Source organism: Aulostomus chinensis, chromosome 17 (genome assembly GCF_037954235.1).
Source record: "Aulostomus chinensis isolate RoL2024-O1b breed Wild chromosome 17, RoL_Achi_v1.0, whole genome shotgun sequence".
Taxonomy (NCBI): domain Eukaryota; kingdom Metazoa; phylum Chordata; class Actinopteri; order Syngnathiformes; family Aulostomidae; genus Aulostomus; species Aulostomus chinensis.
Window position 1 is genome coordinate 16,188,310 of NC_141336.1, and position 10,994 is coordinate 16,199,303.

Here is a 10,994-nt window from a genome sequence, read left to right on the forward strand (position 1 = left end):
TCAAACGGCATCTAAAACAGTTTTAAAAAAAAACAGTGTCCCAACCTTTATTGCAGCTTTGACACAACTATCTTAAAATATTGAATTTTTGCATTGAACATAAAAGGAATTTGCACATGTGGGATTATACACCAAATACTTAGCATAACTTTCTGAGACACTGTACGTATGTTTCATATTAGGCTGGCTTAGAACGTTTGAGAGAACGATCAACGTATGCTCAGCATCGCTTTTACCAATAAGACTACTAATCAGAGGAAACTAAGATGGTGGATCATATACTAAAGAGCTTTTTTTGGGGGGGAGGGGGTTCCAATCTGTTAACCTCTGTATATATGACTCACATCAAATCTAGAATGAAGTAAAAAATTCACGTTCCTCCTAATATCGCAAATGATACCACAATTTCAGTCAAAATCATCCTAATTAGAGATTTCTTTCAAACGGTGCAGCCCTTCTCTTTGTTTATGAATGAGGATGTTGTCTATACATCCATCCTGCTTATCCCTTATGTAATGTGTGTTACTCTAATTTGTGCTTTTTAGTCCATGTCATTATCATGACTTCAGAATTATCTGAATGCCATTGGTGAAGTGTTCCGCACATTTAGCTGCCCATCATGTCACCATTTGCATCATCTCCCATTGATCCACTGTCAACTTTCTGAAGATTTTGACATCTTGCCAAGGTGATGCAATTCGCTGACAGATCGTGTAGGCCGTCTGCCATCAGTGTGTACAAAGAAAAAATTAAATGCAGCAAAGTTTCTGTTAATTTAGCCGTCAGCTCTTATAGCCTCCCTCCTTTTAAACCCATTTTTGTGATGGAGGGTGATTTGATTTCCCCTAAAACAACCGTTAGAAACAGACATATCAGCCTGAAACTTAAATCATTTCTAAAGCCGATTTTTAACCATGCCAACATACCGTTTTTAGTCTTTTTAGAGCAGAGAAAAATAAAAACAAACCAGGACATTGATAAATCCTTCTGCACCAACCACTAGACTGATCAATGACAATACCAACCAAAGGATATGGATTAAAATATTAAACTAAAATTATCATCTTAAGTGTTTCTCTGTTTATTTAGTGAGGATTCTTGTTTGCATGGCTGCATTTAGTTTACTTTGGTTTATTCAAGAAACTACAGTACTACTCTTCTCTCAAGAAGTGTTTGATATTCAGCCTTTTCTTGTGTTTTTTATTCAATATAATAATTATAATTGCTATTATTGTTATTGTTATTATTGTTATTATTATTATTATATCATTCCTATTCGCACTACAATGTCTATTTTTGGCTGTGACCAAAGATGAAGCTTTAAAATCATAAAGAAGCTCCAGTCTTTGTAACATCAGCGTCCCCACCTTTGATTAAAGCTTTAAATATAAATCTAATACGAATACATACCATTACCTGGAAGGTAATGAAGAGGAAAAAGTGGCTGGAAAAGTTCAACGAGATCACGCAAAAGTTTTTATTTAGGTCAATGAACTTTTGGGTCACTGAAATGAAAAGAAAATGGAGCACAGACTCATCCGTGGGAGGTTATCGATTATCTCCATAAAAACACTGAATAAGTGATTGTCAGTCGACACTGTTTTTAGATAAGTGGCAGACACTTCACTCTCACAGTCCTGGATGAGTTTATTAACTCTTTCCCCAACATTAACAAGATTTTACATTTACCGGCGTTACCGCTGTCACACAGCAGAGGGCACTATCGCACACCTTGTGAAAGAGCACTGCATGTCTACTTCTTAAAAAGCGAAGAAGCTGCTCTGGAATCCAAAAGATGCAGCAAATGGATGAAGGTTGTGGTTCATTAGGGAGCCTGTGGTGCTGCACCAGGCCCACTAAGGAGCGCTTTTATCAGGCAAAGGTGATGGATAGATGTGCTGCTTGTCCAGGGGGAGCCTGCAGCCCCTCAAGGTCGATTACTATTGCTCATCTTTATAAATTATGAGGTCAAAGCAACCATAGGGGAGAGTGAAAAAAAGAATTAATACACATATTTCACTTTTGGACTAAACCAACCCTTATTCAAGTGTTAATTAACTTTTTTAATGAAATTCGAGGTGATTATCTTTTTTCGGATATGATGGGTTCTTTTTTTCCAGTATATTCGTGCAAAATATTCAGGGGCTCTTCAGAATTTTGTGAAAATGTTGCTAGTGGCAGCTATGCAATCTAAATCAAGAAAGATTTAATAGCAGGGGTGTCAAACAAAGAAATCTTGCTACGTCCTCTTCCATAGCGTTCCCAAGCTATCAAGAGTTGCTTTACAAATTGACCATGAAAACTTGCCTCCAATAAGCATTACCCCCCCCCCCCCCATGTCACTTTCAGGCCTTTGTACATATTAATTTTGAAGGAGAAAGACACTCTGACCACAGCATTATTATAACAGCAGCTCAGGTAGGATGAAGGGTTTTTAGAATGTTCTCTCGTCCAATCAGAGTCCCTCCTGCGAAGGCTAGTTTCATCCACAACACCAACAAAGATTAAAATCCTCCATGAAGAAAATACACTTAAACCACAAAAAAAAGCAAACATATCACCTGTTTTTAAACCTTTAACATACCTGACTCAAGGTAATGAGATAAAGCACGTCACTTGAAAAGGAGGATGGACTCCATTTTCAAAAAGAGAGAGAGGGGGAGAGATGAAGAGATCATCAGAGCCTAGAGAGCGTCTGACACAGCTGATTAGATTACTGTGCTGGAGCTGTGGTGAGGTTTTAGGCTGTCACTGTTACTCTGCCGCTCACCTCAACTGCCCTCCATCCCGAGATGGTGGGGCCTGTCCCTGCAGAGTAACACCTCCCCCTGTAGGATCACGGCAGGACTTCAACCTAGAAACCTCTAACAATAGCACTGCAGGGTGCGAGGGCTTCTGCGGTGCGTGCAATGCTGCAGCACAAGCTTTTCAGTGGAGGAGCAGATTACGTGCCGGATTTTTTTTCTTTTTAATTGTGTGAAGAGGCCTAAATTAAACTGTAGGATGTCTCGATGTAAGTATGTCCAGGTTTTGGTAGAAAGGACACTTGTACTTGACATTTCAGCACTCCCACTACACATACACAAACACACACACACACACACAAACACACAAACACACACACAGGCTCCTACAAGAGATGAGAGGTGTTGTGTAAGGCGGGTGACAGCTTTGCGGACATGCTCTTCTCACCCACTTCCTCGCTGGAGTCTGGAGGACAATCCAGGACAGAGAGAGACTTCTTGTTTATTTGTTCTTTTTTTTTCTGTCCCCTGAACATATTTCCACTTCCAGAGTGGATGTTTTTAACTTATTGTGTAACCCAAGATCCACCATTCCACCAAAACAACTTGCGGCAGGTCTAAATATAACACACATAAATGACTGAAACAAAAGAAGCATATTCAGCTGGTTAAAAACCCAGCAGGTGAAAGGCATTGTGCACATCTCTAGCATGTTTCAGGTGTAAATGTTGACTGAAAACTTGCTTATCCACGGGAGAAAGTTCAAGTAATAACTCTTCTTAGATGTCAAAACAAATATTTTCATGCACTGACCTCTGAATGTTATGAATACACATGAGATGACGGTGATATTAGCCAAGCCCAGGCTACCAAAAGAAAAAGGATCAGGGCACCATTTTAATCCTCAACTTATCTTCAGAGTTCATAAATTTAATCACTCCAGGTTCCCAGTAATTAATCTCAAAAGTCACCTGAGCACCACGCTTGTAATCTTGCTTCTTCACATTAATATGGCAAGAAACCAATGTTTGGGTTCTCCAGAGCATTACAGACAGACCTAGTGGTTGACATCTCATATATAGCTAGATAGGTAGATAGATACCATCATATAGTCACAGCACTTTAAGATTCAAATTAATTTTTTCAATTTCAAACAATGATATATACATGGAAATACAGTGAAATCACAGGGTTCGGGTTAGAGAAGAGATCACCAAGGAGGCAATAGTAGATACAGAAGAGGAACACAGAATCATTCAAATCTAGTCAAAAACTGTTCTTCATAAGAGTGAAAAACAGGTCTTCCAAGACCACTGATCCAGAAGCTGAAAAGTTCTTTCCATGTTCAACCATTCCATCAGTCCACATGAACTCACTGGACTGAAATCTGTCTATGACAACTCCAGAAAGATACAACTAATAGCTACTCTATATCCTGCCAATGAGCACAAAAATGTGGTCAGGATCCACAATTGGATCCTGACGGCTTCCGAAACTTAGTCACTAATTTCTTATAATCATCAGAGGAGGTTGACATTTGAGTTGGGAGGAGGGTGACCCACCAGTGTTGGACCACTGCACCACACCAGGCACCAGGCACCAGAGCAAGCAAACAGGCTGATACAGTAACAAGATGACTCCAACTTCACCAATGCTCATTAGTGAACTACATTTAGCACCAGCCCACACGCACTGAATACAATGTGAGCACGCACACACGCACGCACATTGGTTTGTGCATCTATCCTTATTAGGACATTCCTTTGGCTTCCATTCATATGGGCAGCCTAACCCAAACCCTAATCCTAATCCTAACCTAAACCTAACCTCAATTCAGATTTTAACTCTAACTTTAACTAAGAACTCAGAGTTAGGTTGTGCAGCATTAAGACCAGTCTTTGGTCCCCATGAAGACTTTGGGTACTGATGAGTTAGGCGTTTCTCCCAGCAAGCATGCACACACACACACACACACACACACACACCGCGGTCATAATCATCAACGCTCTGCCTCTCGAGCGCCTGTCTCCAATCCACACACACTAGCGCACCCGGCGCTCGCACGTACAGATACACAGAGCGCGCGCGCGCACACACACACACACACACACACACACACACACACACAGTTTTTCCCAGGGGAGATGAGAAGAGGCAGCGCCTTACCTAAAGCAGGAGCCATCTTGCGTCCTGGAAAGTGCAGCAAGCGTGTGTCTAAAAAGAGAAATTCCCCACGTGAGGTAAATGGTTCGTCTCTATATACCGGTATTTTTCCTGAATAAACAAGTTTATTTATTATTCTGCTTGTGTCCCACCTCTTTCACCTCAATGTCTCAGCGGCTTCACCAGTGGCATTACAGCAGGTGTTCTGCTGGTCCAGGGTTGGTGTCATCACCGGTTCTGGTCCGACATGAAAGTGTGGCAGCACTGCGGTTGTTTTCTTGCCCCTCGCTTAGTCTTGAGAGAGTATGATGGTTCATAAATTAGTGTTTATGTCAGTGGGGCTTTCAACTGTCTAAGGATATATGCAATCATTCTAAGCAGGCCGCTAATGAAATGAACATATTCGCGTCTGTCCATTCTTGATGAGAAGCTCTGTTTTTTTAATTGGTTTTTTGTTTTTCTCGTTTGTTCACGCCTCACCTCCGGTTGATTTTGGCTCCGTAGTCGAATGGATAAGTTTAATTGGTCAAATGGCGTCACGTGAAAAGGTTTTCCTCGCATCCCATTGGTCCGTGAGTTTCCTGAAATGATAAATCAGTGGTCGAAAACCTGCGCCGGCTCAAATAGGAACTCTCTTTCGAGATGTAATAATTTGCCATTATTTATTGGTTACAAAGGAGTATCGTTCCACTAAATTTAATCTAAATCATTCCATTAGATACTTTTAGACATCCTGCTAACAAACAAACAAACAAACCTAAACCCGAACCTAAAAAAAGGGATTCCCATAGTGAAAATATACTGTATTTTGGTAATGCTTGCCTTCAGTTACTAATGGTGGAGAGTGTAAAATAAGACTTAACCCATGCCAGTAACATAAAATATTCTTGCCCTGCACCCATAAGGACCCCAAACTGCTCAACAGATGGCCATGGCTTTGGCTGAGTGTGTGTGTGTGTGTGTGTGTGTGTGTGTGTGTGTGTGTGTGTGTGTGTGTCCAATTAATTGTTGAGGTGAACACTCAGGTGCTTAGTTTTTTAGCTATAACCTACAGGGGGGGATTGTGAGGTAAAAAGCTACAATTAATCTAATTCTCTCAGGAAACAAGATCTTGTTTTTTTTATGCTTCCTGTCAGAAATGAAGACAAATTCATAGAAATAATCAATATAAATGATAACAAAAGTTTTGTACCCACATTAAAATGGAGGGGGCTGAACCAGGGCCAGGAGTAAACCCAGTGTGTTTTTAGAGGATATTTTTGACATGTCACAGCTGGAAAAATACACGTGTAAGGAGTAAAATGAATAATTAGCTGCTGTAGTTTCAGTCGTAACTCACTATAACCCTATTATGTCTCTCCGGGATATAAGAGCATACGCCTGGGCAGTTAAAAGTTGTCAAATGACCGTTTATGATCCCTTTTTAATGAACGCCTTCAATTTCAACAAGAGCTCCTTACACATTTAATTCATCCGTAGATCACAACAGCATGTAGCCATGAACTGGCAGTCAGGATTTATGTACATTTAAGTGCATGCACATGTACAGGCATGAGAATATTATAACATTATGCAAAATAAAAAGTAATACCCACAAAAAAATCCATTAAAATGTAGTATTAGAGAGAAATCTGATTATTAATCCATTTTTAGCCATTAATTATGTTCTTTTTTGTTAGATATTGCAGTACTTGTCTTCCTTTTACATTTTACACCTCTTCTTTTACCGCCTAATCTTCGGGCTAAAACTTGTCCTTGAGAAACTCGCCACACTCGAATAATCCAAATAACACGTGTAATTGTAGTTAAGCTTACATTTTTTAACCTCTTCAACACACAATCCTCCCTCAAAAATGCACATGGAATTGGAAGGTTACTGCATATAATCTAGAGAAAATAACATGCACATCCCAGTCAGGTGGGTGCTAAATGTCATACACTTAAAAAAGAAAAAAAAAAAGAAATTAAATGGATTCAGCCGACGTGGCCATGAATTCTGGCTGTCTGGATTATTTAAATGGGGGACAATAAATCATCGAAGAATATTTCATCAAGAAAAATAGCAAACAGCAGCTGAAAGACTGTAGCTCTGATCGATCATGTCCACTGTAATAGTAATGATGATGAAGATTAATTTTTATTTGCTCTTTTATCATGTCTGAGAGGTTGCCAAAGCCATTTTGCAGCAGGCTAATGCCTTTATGTCCTCCTGGACAGACTGTCACAGTATACTGATTTGTATAGAATACCAAGGGGGGATGCGACATTTAGTCGGCGGACTGGTCATGCTGGCCGTTACTGGCACCCTGTGATATTCCAGATGGTGGCTCGTTTCCCTACCAGCAGTCTGTCAGTCTTGGCTGGGAGCCACCGGTGAGTCAGGTAGGGCAGGTGAGGGCAGCTTGGCAACAGCATGCGCTACAAGCCCGAGGAGATGCTCTGGGATTTGAGAGTGCAGGCCGGGTTCTGACCTGGATCAGGAAGAATTAATTGTGTCATCGACTTTATTTCTCACATTAAAGCAGTTAATGGCAGATTAGATGTAATTTTGGTGCGCGTCTAGCTTTCCGGCTCATTATGATGAAATACGCTCTGTTGGCTCTTTATTCTGTCTTCATTTTTTTTGTCTGGGTAGGCCATCGCAGAATGTTTTCAGGTGAGAAACCGATTATTATACTTCATAACAGGCAAGCAGACACTTAAAAAGAAAGTTAGCAACAGTTGAAGAAGACATTGCAGAGACAAAAGAGCAATTTTTTTCCGAAACTTTTTAAAAAAAAAAGAGTAACAATTCTAACCAAATCCAGAGAGGCCTTTATGTCTAAACATCCTGGGAGGAATAAATTTGTGCATTAATGAATGCTCCTAAATGGTAAATCTAGCGAATGCCACAGAAGGAAGTCCAATTTCACCAGATATATCCAAACAATCATTTGTCGGATCATTCCTTGTAGGTATTACACGCTGCCAAATTGTCATACCGACTCAAACATCCCTCATCCTCATTCCTCCTTCCGGCTCTTCAAGGGAGATCCAACTATGTGATGTCAGAGGTCATGAGGGAAAAAAACAAAACAAGAAAAGTCCGGCTTAAACGCATGTCGCCCCCCCCCCCCCCCCCCCAAAAAAAAAAGACACTTGAAGATATCAGAGTCACACGCTGGCTGCAGGTTTAGTTCAGGTCATACGAGGAGGATGGCGAGGTTGAAATTGCTTTGATAATCGTTCGACTCTGAGGTCACAGCACATTAATGCCTCCCACGTAGAGCAGATTGGCAGCTGCACTACCAGGTTGGATTCCCCCAACCAGGCTGCTGAAGAGAAACCCTGTTGTCACACAGCCGACATGAACACGGTAATACAATAAGATACAATAAGGTCTGTACATGTGTTAGATAAAACAAAAATCCCAAGTAGCAAGTATAATGTGGCATGAGTGGATTGTTTATTTTAGTCGCAATTATGAGAATTGGGGTGAATTTGTGTAGGAACACAGAAGGAAGTTTAAGGCTTCACAAAGGTCAACAAAGATATACAAAAAGTTGCACAAATTCGGGAGATGTGGGATTGCGCTGCTTGGATATATAAATTTGGAGGATGCGAGAAGGGGCTAAAAGTATCACGTTGCATGCAAAATCAAAACAAAATGACTTTTCTCAGCACGGTTGGGATTGTTTGCAACTCCAGGGTAGCATAACTTCTTGAATTGGAATATTCTGATCCAAGATGTGCATCACGAAATTCAGCAGACAGTCGACACTGACATGTAGACTCAAACTTTGCACAGGACTGTTCATGTTCAACTAAAATTCGAGTCGTGTCTCCTCTCTTCAGCTGCGCGTGTATTTCAGGGGTTATTACAGTGTCATTTCGGGACAAACCAACAGATCAGGAGGCAATGCCTTTAGGGACACAACAAATGAGTGGTTTCCCTGAAATCACCCTCTTTCAGGAAAAAAAAAAACAACCCAAAAACCCCACGTGTTTACACTTTGTCTTCCGATCAACCAGTCCTGTGTGACTCAAAGCTTCCCCTTCACCTTGTGTAACATCAAGATTTAATACTGCCTCCGCACCGGGAGATAAGCTACTACAGCCAACTGTTCCAGAAATTCTTCGACAACAGCAAAAAAAAAAAAAAAAACCTTTAATTACAGGGACAGGAAGTAATCCATTAAGCACATGTTGGGATAGAAAGAAACAAATGGAGGGGGTGATGCATGTATGCAAAGCTCCTGCTTTTCTTCTTTTTGCAACAAAAAGCAAGCAGACGAACCTTTGAAGACACCATGCAACAACAATAATTAAATCAATGATGTCAGTGTTTAACACTGTTGTCTTCCTTTATTGCACACTTCCATTTTTTTTGTATTCAGGTGCTGTATAAAACTATCTGGAGCCTTAACAGAAATCATGAATCCCATTTTTAAACTTTTCTTTTGCCCCCACACTATGCAGTAATGCTCGATCTAAGATACTACAGTGTTTCTGATTGCAGACACATCTTGAACACATAGTGCATTTGATGAGAATAAAGACAGAGCCGGTGAATTGACGAGGGACTGTCGAAGTGGAACAAATACACACCTCTTTCCAGTTCGGGCATTACTACATCACAGGAGTAATCTGTAGAAGTAGATGTAACACTTGAAGTACAGATGAGGAAAGTTACTCTTCCGTTTTCTTAATGGTAGAAATATTAAACATATTCCTTTGACATGTTAAAAGTTTGATGTATTTTGTACAGCAAAACCTCAGTACTGCAATCTCCCCTTACTGGATCTTCTGAGGTGGTTTCAACCTCACCTCTACCTTCCTGTCACAAAAGGTGCTGCTCCATTTTCACTTTAGTGTTTTCTGCTGAATAGAGCAACAGAGTTTTAGCAGTCCGATGAAGTAATTGTTAAATTCTGCGTCAGACAACTCAGGCGATTCAGACATTTCAACCTGCAAGTCAGAACCATAAACTGATGTCTAATTCAAGTCATCTGGCTCCCTCTTGTGTTCAAAACAAAAAACTGCTAAGTGACTGTCTACATTTAAATCATTCATTCATCTATTTTCTATACCGCTTATCCGTTAAGGGTCAAGGGGAGGGGTTAAGGCTGGAGCCTATCCCAGGCAGGTTCTCACTGAAGGCATCAAAACTATGAATGAGCACATATGGAATCATGTAGTAAACCAAAAATTGCAAAATAACTCAAAGCATGTTTTATATTTCAGATTCTTCAAAATAGCCACCCTTTGCTTTGATTAGTGTTCTGCTCACTCTTGGCGTTCTCGCAGTGAGCTTCATGAGGTCGTCACCTGAAATGCTTTTCCAACAGTCTTGAAGGAGTTCCCAGAGATGCTGAACACTTGTTGGCCCTTTTGTCTTCACTCTGTGGTCCATCTCATCCCAAACCACCTGGATTGGGTTTCGGTCAGGTGACTGTGGGGGCCAGGTCATCTGGTGCAGCACTCTATCACCCTCCTTCTTGGTCAAATAGCCCTTACACAGCCTGGAGGTGTGTTTGGGGTCGTTGTCCTGTTGAAAAATCAATGACGGTCCATCTAAATGTAACCCGGATGGGATGGCGTGTTGCTGCAGGATGCTGTGGTAGCCATTTTTGGTTAAGTACGCCTTCAACTTTGAATAAATCCCCAACAGTGTCACCAGCAAAGCACCCCCACACCATCACACCTCCTCCTCCATGCTTCACGGTGGGAACCATGCATGGAGAGACCATCCGTTCACCTTTTCTTCATTGCACAAATACACAGTGGGTGGAACCAAAGATCTCAAACTTGGACTCAAGACCAAAGCCAAGATCTCCACTGGTCTGATGTCCCTTCCTTGTGTTTCTTGGCCTAAACAAATCTCTTCTGCTTGTTGCTTTTCCTGAGTAGTTTCCAAGCTGCTGTTGGACCATAGAGGCCTGATTGGCTCAGTCTCCTCTGAACAGGTGATGTAGAGGTGTGTCTGCTACCAGAACTCTGGGTGGCATTTATCTGAGCTCTAATCTGAGGTGCTGTTAACTTGCGATTTCTGAGGCTGGTGACTCGGATGAACTCATCCTCAGCAGCAGAAACTTTTGGTCTTCCTTT

At 41.1% G+C, this 10,994-nt stretch overlaps 1 long non-coding RNA gene across 2 annotated transcripts in view; it reads right to left on the minus strand.

Moving 5' to 3' along the window:
• Positions 1 to 5,393, minus strand: part of LOC147246491 (uncharacterized) — a 63,568-nt gene extending 58,175 nt beyond the window's left edge. For both annotated transcript variants that reach the window (XR_015109717.1, XR_015109716.1), the window contains exons 1-2: positions 5,060 to 5,393; positions 4,911 to 4,958 (exon numbers count right to left, since the gene is read on the minus strand). This is a non-coding gene — a long non-coding RNA (uncharacterized LOC147246491). The remainder of the gene's footprint in view (positions 1 to 4,910; positions 4,959 to 5,059) is intronic.
• Between the last annotated feature and the right edge of the window lie 5,601 nt (positions 5,394 to 10,994).